Here is a 10,871-nt window from a genome sequence, read left to right on the forward strand (position 1 = left end):
ATTGAGTATCGGCACAGATGCAAATGATTATTCGAAGCATGCTGGCTGCATATTGCTATTGCTTAGCGCTCAGTATTCAATTATTCGTGACCAACCCTGAACTCCAGAAATGTTTCGAATAACATATTGCTGAAACCTTAAAAACTACACAGAAAAAAAAATCATGGTAATATTACATCTGGGAAGGGGTACATCTTTTATGTCAGAAAAAAGGTGTAATTTTACCTCTGGAAATGTGTAATTTTACCACTTTTCTGGTGTAATGTCACTTTTTCAGTCTAAATTGAGGTAAAATTACATCATAAAAGAGGTAATATTCAACCTTCAAAAATTACAGCTTCCAAATTTGCATTATTTTTTCTGTGTAGAGTTCACTGACTCGAATTGATCTCTTGCACCCCTGAGTATCGGGAGGTTGAGCTGTTAATTTATTTATTGTTTTAAAATTTGATCAAAAGTTGAATTTTATTGTGTCGAAAAACTATTTCTACACCGAATATCTTTTTAAAGACCTCAAACTGCATGTAATTTTTGGGACTTTCTAGTGTATACCCTTGAATTCCTGTAAACTTAAAAAGATGCAAGAAGTTTTGAACACATTTTTTTTATAATTTAAATATCTAATAAATTCCTCCTTCCTTGAACATATCTGGAGTATTTTTAAAAGGTCCAATAAACTAAATTTTCAGTATTTGCTTTTTGGGTATTTTTTTAATACCCCTGACTCAAGGTGGTTTCAAAAACACCCAAAAAGCAAAAAAAAATTGATATTTGATTTATTGGACCTTTAAAAAAACTCCAGATAATATAATTATTATTTTAGATATTTTGTTTTAATTTGTTTTAATTGATTAGAAGTTATTATGATTTACTCATAAAACAAACCCGGTGACGATTGAACCCATTTTGGTAAAAGTCACCTTAAAGAAATGAACAACAACATGAAACACATTATAGCAGCATTTTTGTAAGTCCCAATCTCACTCCCAGACCCAATGACGGTATAATGAAAATGTATTGTTTGATAAGTTACGATCGAATGTAATAATCGCTGCCATGTTTTCAAACTAGATTTCAATTTCATAATTGTATTTGGATCGAACTTTTAATTCTAAATTAAGAAAATTCTGACAAAACTGAAACAATAAATTTTATTTAAATTTAGGTAATAATTTCATAGGCGGCAGAGCAGATCACACTGGGCTGCGTGGTGGCAGTCGTCGTGTTACGCACATTGCATGGCCACTGCTGGCGGTAGAACAATATTTATGTAAATTTTGAACCATAATACCATTTCCCCTATCCCACGGGTTGAAAAACAAGTTCTCACTACCAGTACCTACTAGCATGCACAAAAGTGAGTGTATGCCCCAGTGACGTTATGTTTGTGATCAGTACACAATACCGCGACCATAATCAACGCACTTTTCAAAGAATAAAGCGAGAGAAAGAGAGAGAGAGAGAGTGAATTAAAAAATATCTCTAGAGCCAGCAGCACAAGTGCATATATGCACAGAGAGGAAGTGTGTGTGTTCGGTGTAAAGTGAAATCCATTCAACTTTTTTTTTTAGTTTTAATTCAAAACTTGTTTGTCTGCTTGTTGATTGTGTGGGGATTATACGCACACGCGTATAAATTGATTGCGTTGATGTCTTTTCGTGAGAACTTTGTCCGACGGTACAGTGGGGCACCTTTTAAATCATCTTTTTCATAACCTAAGTTTTTCGAGATATTCTGAACAAGTTCAAAACTCAAATCATCCAAAAATATTCAATAGTTCTCGATACGAACTTTCACTGTTTTTCGCCCTCAAGGATTGTCCTGTTGGATTATTCCGATTCATTCTCAGTCACTAATCGAATTCAGGAAAAAAGAAACAGTCATCGTCATAACTGGTTGCAGGCTCAAGGGACTGACAGACTTTACTAGCACCGACGACGCTAGGAGAGTGTATGCAACAGAGGTTCTGGTTCTGCCACAACAGGAGATGTGCGGGGTGATTCATCCAACGATGGAAAAAGAGAGTGCCCACAACTTGTCTGCCCGACTTCCAGCTAACTGACTTCTTGCGGTTGTTCGGACGGAACAAAACGACAAAAGCAAAGCGGAAAAGAGAGGGAGAACAGACGGAAAGGGTCGGACTGGCTTGGCGCATAATAAGCAGATTAAATGGTTTAACTTTGATTCAACAAGCCGACGACTTCTGGTACGACCACAACGGAATTTAAATTGCAGTTGTACAATGTACATACATGCATGGGTAGGGGAAGGTCAGATATGATCGATTGTGTAAAATTTGCACAATAGTCCCAATGATAAAATGAAGCAAAAAAAAAAACTCGTTGAAATAAAAAAAAACTTCCAGTTCTAAAAGACAAACAATGTTAAACAAATATTATCAACCCACACAGGTCAATGAAACATGTTGGTACCCTTTTAACATTTAACATATGCAACAGATAAACCGAAACACATGTATAAATGATACACACACACTACGAAAACGATCATGTTGAACGTAAAGATCACATATCAAAACATGTTCGTTCCTATTGGAAAGAATTCTGTTCTCTGAGAAAGAAGGGATCTATTTTTATGAGGCCAGATCGTTTTGTAGGTAGATGGGGAGTATTGCTCAGCGTTTTTCATTAACTTTTTTGCATCATATCTGAATCCATCATCATATCTGAACAGGTTCATGTCAAACATAAATTAAAATGCAGTACAGACTCGATTATCAGAAGGTTTTTATAGGACTTCGGATAATCGAATCACGAACAACAAAACCGTCCCCTCCCAAATCCCAACGGGACTGCATGTGCGTAGCCTTGGAGCACAGTGCACAGTGGTCCAGACCGCAAAATTATGTGGAAAATGGATTTTCCGAAAAATGGATTTTCCGAAAAATGGTGACGTTTTGGAGCTTTGGTGTCTTCAGAAGAGTTGTTGCTAATGGAAAGGGGCAACTTTTGGTTAAGTTTAAAATCAGGGTGGTTCACGATAAGGGTGATTTTGAAAATCTAACTTTTCAGGAATATTTTTGGGAATTTTTATGTCTGCTAAAAAGTTGTTGGGCTGGCCAATTCAAGCAACTTTGTCGCAGACACCAAAATTTTATCTCAAATTTGCAATCAAAAATTACTTTAGTGAAATTTTGATAAAGTGCACCGTTTTCAAGTTAAATCCATTTTTAGGTAACTTTTTTGAAAATAGTCGCAGTTTTTCATTTTTTTAAATTAGTGCACATGTTTGCCCACTTTTTGAAAAAAATATTTTTGAAAAGCTGAAATTCTCTCTATTTTGCACTTTTTGAACTTTGTTGATACGACTCGTAGTTGCTGAGATATTGCCATGCAAAGGTTTAAAAACAGGAAAATTGATGTTTTCCAAGTCCCACCCAAACAACACACCATTTTCTAATGTCGATATCTCAGCAACTAATGGTCCGATTTTCAATGTGAAATTTTCCGATCATGTCTAAAAAAAAATACTTTCAAAATTTTTAAACCAAGATTAACATTTTAGAAGGGCGTAATATTGAATGTTGAATATTGTACTTTTTGATTGCAAATTTAATTTTACATCGAAAAATGAAGTTGAAAAAATTTTGCGACCAATTTTTCGATTTTTTGGAAAAATCAGAATTGATTCAAAAATTTATAACTCGCTCAAAGATTTTTTGCATGACCCGGAAATTTCTGAAAAGTTGGCATTTGATGTCCTAAAATAAAAAATAAAAATAGTGTTTTTTTTGCAAATCAAGTTTTAGTGACAAAAAGTTAAATAAAAAATCACCATTTTTTTACCGTGTATCATTTTTTTTCAGTGTAGTCCATATCCATACCTACAACTTTGCCGAAAACACCAAATCGATCAAAAAATTTCTTCAAAAGATACAGATTTTTAAATTTTCATGCATCATTTTTGTATGGCCAGCTGCCAAATTTGTATGGAAAATTATATGGACAAACTTATGATGCAAAATGGCTTCTTTGGGTATACCGAAGTCACCAAAAAAGTTTCAGTCGGATTAAAAAATACAAAAAAAAATCGAAGGACTGAAATCTGACAGAACTGTTCTGCTGCAAAAATTGTTATTAAATTGTGACATGTTCTGCAGCAAATCCACTGTTGCAGATTTTGAGATATATTTTTCCTTTGGGTGTACGGAATTAACTTTTTGACCAATCGCAGTTTTTCTCATAGATTTACGATTTTTCTATAACAAACTTTCTACAAGGTTAGCTGCTGCCCTGTAGTCCAAGAAGACAGCTCTTTTAGGCTCAATTTTTACATATTCGGAATCCTCGGGAAATTGCACGTAAGTTTGAAGTTAAAAAGTTGTTAATTTGATTAAAAAAATGCCATTTAGAATGAATCAAAATAATGTTTAACATTTTGTCGGATTAAGGGTAAAACAGATATTCGTCTACTTGATACAGCATTTGACGTATTGATCACAAAGTTAACCAAATCAATTTTTTGTTTCAAAAATGTTTTATTTAATTATTTTTTAAAATCAAATTTACGACTCAAATATTTTAAACTTGCGTGGAATTTCCCGAGGATTACGAATATGTAAAAATTGAGCCCAAAAAGTGCCGTCTTTTTGGACTATAGGGCAAAAGTTAACGTTGTAAAAAAATGTTATAGAAAAATTGTAAATCTATGGGATTGTCCATAAAGTTTATTCCGTAGGCTGTTTTGCATATGGGACATTTATGCGAACATGGGAAGTATAGTCCATGAAATCGACGTCGTCATGCTATGTTGTCGCACCCGCCATTTCGACGTTCCGAGAAAAACGCGTTTTAATGTTTGACCTTGAATAAACAAAAACGAAACCACGCAATGTAAACAATGACAAACACGTTTCGTATGGCTGACCAATCTGTGCATTGTCCCGAAGTTTGGTTAAAGTTTGTTGCTGGAGTCCCGAGTTATAATTACAAATGTTTACGGTAGTCTAACTTGTACGTGCGTCAAACGCGTTCTGACCTGAAATCGCTTTGCTCTTTGTCGCAATTACATCAATTTTCAGGGAGTGACAAGATAGCACGACAAGATTGAAACTTCATTCATATGAAAAGTGACACAAATTTTCGGAGCTCTTTTGGTTTTCATTGAATATCTCAGGATTGAAATCGAATTTTGGGGATCTGTGAAGGTCAAAAGATGAGGCATTGTGAGCTGCACAAAATGGCGTTCTTAACACAATTTGGCCCAAAATGCACGTACGACAAGTTAGCACGACGTCGACGAAATTACATATCTTTTGACCTATGGGAGTTTGGGTGTTGGAGGCTGTTGCAAAAAGATATTAAGGCTTTTGAAAAATCAAAAACAGTAACTTGCAAAAGCTATGAGAAAAAGTAAAATCTATCCAAAATGCATATAGCACATTTTGAAGGGCTTCAAAATACCTTTTAAATGCATCCACGAGAGTTGGAATTGATCAAGTTTAACGTGAAAGGGAGCAATTTTATGATTATTCATGTTTATAGGACCTTAAACTTCAATGCCTGGTTTACCCCACTTACTAGAGGTGGGCAAAACCGCTCTTTTTTAGGAGCCGCTCATTTTCGTTCGCTCTTTAAAAAGAACCGCTCTTTTGAACGGCTCTTTCGCTCTTTTTTCAAATTTGAATGAATAAGGGTTTTTCAAGAATCGTGTGATTTTATAAATTATTTCATATAGAGTTATCTAAGCCCGATCTCACGCACAGTAGCACGCCATTTGTTTTGCTGGCCGGTACAAAATTTAACCTCAATCTTTTTCGTGTACGTACACGCAATACATGCGCACGTAGATAACTCTATTGGACTTTTATAAATTTGGCCATACCAAATATTTTTTGAAGTTTATGTCCCTCAACTCTGGCCAAAGTCACAAAAAATAAAAGTAAGACATTTTAATGAAAAAAGAATTTAAAAATGCATTTTACACATCCCCAGTTGTTTTGCAATCATCAGTTTTTAAAATATCGAAGTATTGATGAACTTTTTTTAAACCGAAAAAAAACCTTTAGCATTAGGTACTGTGCAACGGAATTTCACCAAAAATCAAAATATTTTTGATCTTGGGAACGATGCTTTTTAATTGTTTTCAGTGGATAAGACTTCTATTTTCATTAAAATTTGAAAGTTTTTTACTTTAATGAACAATCAGTTGCACACTGAAAAGTTTATTTCATTTTGTTTAGAAAATCGTTTACTTTTGGGATTAATTTTTATAAGCATTGCAAGTTTTGAAATTGCATTTTCAATTCTCAAAAACAAATTTAATACTACAATTTTCGGAAATTCAATTAATTATATTTATAACAAAAATCATGCCATATTGAAACAGTTCATTCAAAAGAGCGGAGTTTAAAAAAGAACCGCGGTTCTTTTTTTGTGAGCCACGGTTCGTTCGTTCTTTTCAGTGAACCGGCTCTTTGAGCGGTTCGCTCTTTTTTTGCCCACCTCTACCACTTACCTATGTCGTAGAGGGCTCATATTTGGCATGAGTTCTCATGTATAGATAAACAAACGCTGAAAGTTTCATCCAAATCAGAGCACCTCGGTACGACCTGTTACACACTGGTGAAAAACTCGCTCTTAAGCATCATACTTGAGGTGAACAATCAAAAATAAGCCAACGAAAAAAACTGGTTTTCGTGATCCGATTATCCGAAGTAAAATTTTGCGAAGGCCTTCGAATAATCGAGATTGAAATGTAATAAATTTCAGAATTTAACATAAAACTCAATATTCTAATCCATTACAAAATTCTTGCTTTTGTTACAAAACCTGTAGAATACTTTTTGACGATCGGTGGTAGTGCGTCCATCCCAGGAATTCCCGGGACAAAATTACAGCTGTTTTGTTGCATATTGTTTTGATTTTTTTTATTGATTTCGTTTAAAACAAGAACAGGACAAAAACAATTAGTACACCGGTTTCCAAATTTATTGCTCTAAAATCTCCTGTACCTAATCAAACTGCACTCCCGATTTTCCCAAGTTGGCGGTTGTGACTTAACGACAATTTTTAAAGTATTTTAAAGTATTAAAAACAGCTGTCCTTCACGGAAAAAAACGTGTGCGAGAAATCGTGAATTTCGATTCATGAATTCGTGAATAAATTTGTGCATGATTTCGTGATACCTTTCATGATTTCATGAATTTTATTCATGAAATCGTGCATAAAAATGCACGAATTTATGAATTTTATTCATGGCTAAAATATTTTTACGAATATTCATGAATTTTCCTTCATGAAATCATGCATATCACTATTCATGATTTCATGACTGATTTACATAAAGTCATGACTAAACTTCATGAATTCATGAAAAATATTCATGATTTTACGATTATTTATGCATGCGTAAATTTTACGCCGTAAAATTTTATTCGCGAATTTATGAATCATGTTTTTCATGATTTCATGAAAGTTTACATGATTTCATGAATAAAATGCATGAATTCGTGCATAACATTCATGGGTTTATGAATTTTTATCCATGTTTATGACGAGTGATCTTGATCAATCAAGAACAGTTTCGCTCGAACTGTCAAGTTTGTTTTTCGTTTTCCAGTTCAGCCGCGTGTTTATTAGCCACGAAGTCAATCGCGTTGTGACTTGTCGCGTCCTGTTGTGTTTGCCGGTGAAAGTGACCGTGATTTGTGGACCCGGGATTTGGAGGTGCTGTCCACCGGAACCGGGAAAAGATCTGCGGCCGTTCCGTTGGAAATGGCAACGGAGCCAAGAGCTAGCAGGAGGAGGACCAAGTTGCAGGAAGAGGACCGGGCGGCAGGAGGAGGACCGAGCGGCAGGAGGAGGACAGAGCGCGGGAGGAGGACCGAGCGGCAGGAGGATTAACAAGGTAAGAGTGAGGACAATCTGCAAAAGACAGAACAGTTCCCGGTTGGTTCGCGTGTTTGTTTTGATTGCCGAATCAAAGGGAACATGTTCCCGTGTTTTATCTCCGCGTGTGACAGTTTCTTGGTCGCGGACTCGTAGGGAATTCGGTTTTCTGTCAATTGCCGGGGCATTCTACGCGTGTGACAGACTGTGAGGTTTGTTTTGGTTTTGGAAACGAAAAAATCCCGTTTTTTTATTGGTTCCCGTGGATGCGCTGAGTGACAATTCGGCGATTTGTTTTGAGCTAGAAATGGGGACAGGTAAAGTATGTTAATAATTTTAATGATTTTAATATTGTAAGCATAAGCTTTTTTTAAGCATTTTAAGCAATTATATTTTCCTAGTACTTTAATTTTGTAATGTATAATAAGTTTTTTGAATTACTATTATTTTGAGGTATGTTAAATTATTTTAAGTTTTTTAAGTATTTTAAGTATTTTAAGTATTTCAAGTATTTTAAGTATTTTAAGTATTTTAAGTATTTTAAGTATTTTAAGTATTTTAAGTATTTTAAGTATTTTAAGTATTTTAAGTTTTTTAAGTATTTTGAGTATTTTAAGTATTTTAAGTATTTTAAGTATTTTAAGTATTTTAAGTATTTTAAGTATTTTAAGTATTTTAAGTATTTTAAGTATTTTAAGTATTTTAAGTATTTTAAGTATTTTAAGTATTTTAAGTATTTTAAGTATTTTAAGTATTTTAAGTATTTTAAGTATTTTAAGTATTTTAAGTATTTTAAGTATTTTAAGTATTTTAAGTATTTTAAGTATTTTAAGTTTTTCAAGTATTTTAAGTATTTTAAGTATTTTTAGTATTTTAAGTATTTTTAGTATTTTAAGTATTTTAAGTAATTTTAGTATTTTAAGTATTTTATGCATTTTAAGTATTTTAGGTATTTTAAGTATTTTAAGTATTTTAAGTATTTTAAGTATTTTAAGTTTTTAAAGTATTTTAAGTATTTTAAGTATTTTAAGTATTTTAAGTATTTCTGGAGTTTTTTTTGAAAAGGTCCAATAAACCAATTTTTTCAGTTTTTGCTTTTTGGGTGTTTTTGAAACCGCCTTGAGTCAGGGGTATTAAAAAAACACCCAAAAAGCAATATTTTAAAATTTGGTTTGTTGGACCTTTTCAAAAAAACTCCAGATTTTAAGTATTTTAAGTATTTTGAGTATTTTAAGTATTTTAAGTATTTTAAGTATTTTAAGTATTTTAAGTATTTTAAGTATTTTAAGTATTTTAAGTATTTTAAGTATTTTAAGTATTTTAAGTATTTTAAGTATTTTAAGTATTTTAAGTATTTTAAGTATTTTAAGTATTTTAAGTATTTTAAGTATTTTAAGTATTTTAAGTATTTTAAGTATTTTAAGTATTTTAAGTATTTTAAGTATTTTAAGTATTTTAAGTATTCTAAGTTTTTTATGTATTTTAAGTATTTTAAGTATTTTCAGTTTTTTAAGTTTTTTAAGTATTTTAAGTATTTTAAATATTTTTCAGTATTTTAAGTATTTTAAGTATTTTAAGTATTTTTAGTATTTTAAGTATTTTAAGTATTTTAAGTATTTTAAGTATTTTAAGTATTTTAAGTATTTTAAGTTTTTTAAGTATTTTAAGTATTTTAAGTTTTTTAAGTATTTTAAGTATTTTAAGTATTTTATGTATTTAAAGTATTTTAAGTATTTTAAGTATTTTAAGTATTTTAAGTATTTTAAGTTTTTTAAGTATTTTAATTTTTTTAAGTATTTTAAGTATTTTAAGTATTTTAAGTATTTTAAGTATTTTAAGTATTTTAAGTTAAGAGTTGAACCAGTTTTCGGCTTAAAAACTCTTTAATAAAGTATGCAAAAAAAGTTTTTTTTAGTTTTTAAGCATTTTGAGCATTTTATTTATTTTATGTATTTTGCGTATTTCAAATATTTTGAGTTTTTGAAGTATTTAATTTATTTTGCCTATTTTAAATAGTTTGAGTTTTTGAAGTATTTTAAGATTTTAAGATTTGTTGAGTATGTTGAGTGTTTTATTTCGGTGTTTTATTTTTTATTTTTCAAATTTTCAATTCAACTTTCTATGACTCTATTTTCGTCAAATTAAAATGTTTGATCATCTGCATTAACAAAAAAAAATCCCATTATTGTAATTAATCACTTTATTGTAACTGGAGTTCTTAATGAGACAAAAAAAATGGCTTAATTATAAGAATTATCGATTATTCTATTATGCACTCAGACAATCAGACAATCGAGTCTGGACTGCACATGAAATCCCTTAGGTCTTTTTGTATTTAATTAAAGTTTTTGTTGTATTTTTGTATAGAAACGATCAGTACTCAATTAACGTTTCCGAAATGCTCATGTCAAGTTTTGAATGGTGGTTTTACTAAAGTTATGATTGTATTTTTCATTTATTTAAGGCATTTTTGAACATCACATAACTGGGACCTTTGTAAATTTAGAATTTTTTCGCAGTGACCGGTAATCAGTTCCAAGATGGCCAGATGGAGCCTGAGTACATTGGCATCACATACAATGGCCACAGTTTTAAATTTCATGAATTTTGATATGTCACAAGACAGGGTTCCTTGCACATTCCAAAATGTCCCCAGTGACCACCGGTAAGCGGTGACCGGTTCCAAAGTGACCAAGTGGGGCCAGAGTACGTTGGCATCACTTAAAATGGCCAAAGATTTTGATTTCATGAATTTTGATATGTCACATGACAGGGTTCCTTGCACAAAATGTCCCCTGTGACCACCGGTAACCGGTGACCGGTTCCAAAGTGGCCAAGTGGGGCCAGAGTACATTGGCATCACATACAATGGCCAAAGTTTTAAATTTTATGAATTTTGATATGTCACAAGACAGGGTTCCTTGCACATTCCAAAATGTCCCCAGTGACCACCGGTAACCGGTGACCGGTTCCAAAGTGGCCAAGTGGGGCCAGAGTACATTGGCATCACATACAATGGCC

The 10,871-nt window shown here is 32.3% G+C and overlaps 1 protein-coding gene across 2 annotated transcripts in view; it reads right to left on the reverse strand.

Annotated features, from left to right (window-relative positions):
* LOC120419869 (E3 ubiquitin-protein ligase highwire-like) overlaps positions 1-10,871 on the reverse strand; it is a 79,711-nt gene that overhangs the window by 21,074 nt on the left and 47,766 nt on the right. The window lies entirely within an intron of this gene.

The sequence above is a fragment of the Culex pipiens genome, chromosome 1 (assembly GCF_016801865.2).
Source record: "Culex pipiens pallens isolate TS chromosome 1, TS_CPP_V2, whole genome shotgun sequence".
In the NCBI taxonomy this organism is placed as follows: Eukaryota; Metazoa; Arthropoda; class Insecta; order Diptera; family Culicidae; genus Culex; species Culex pipiens.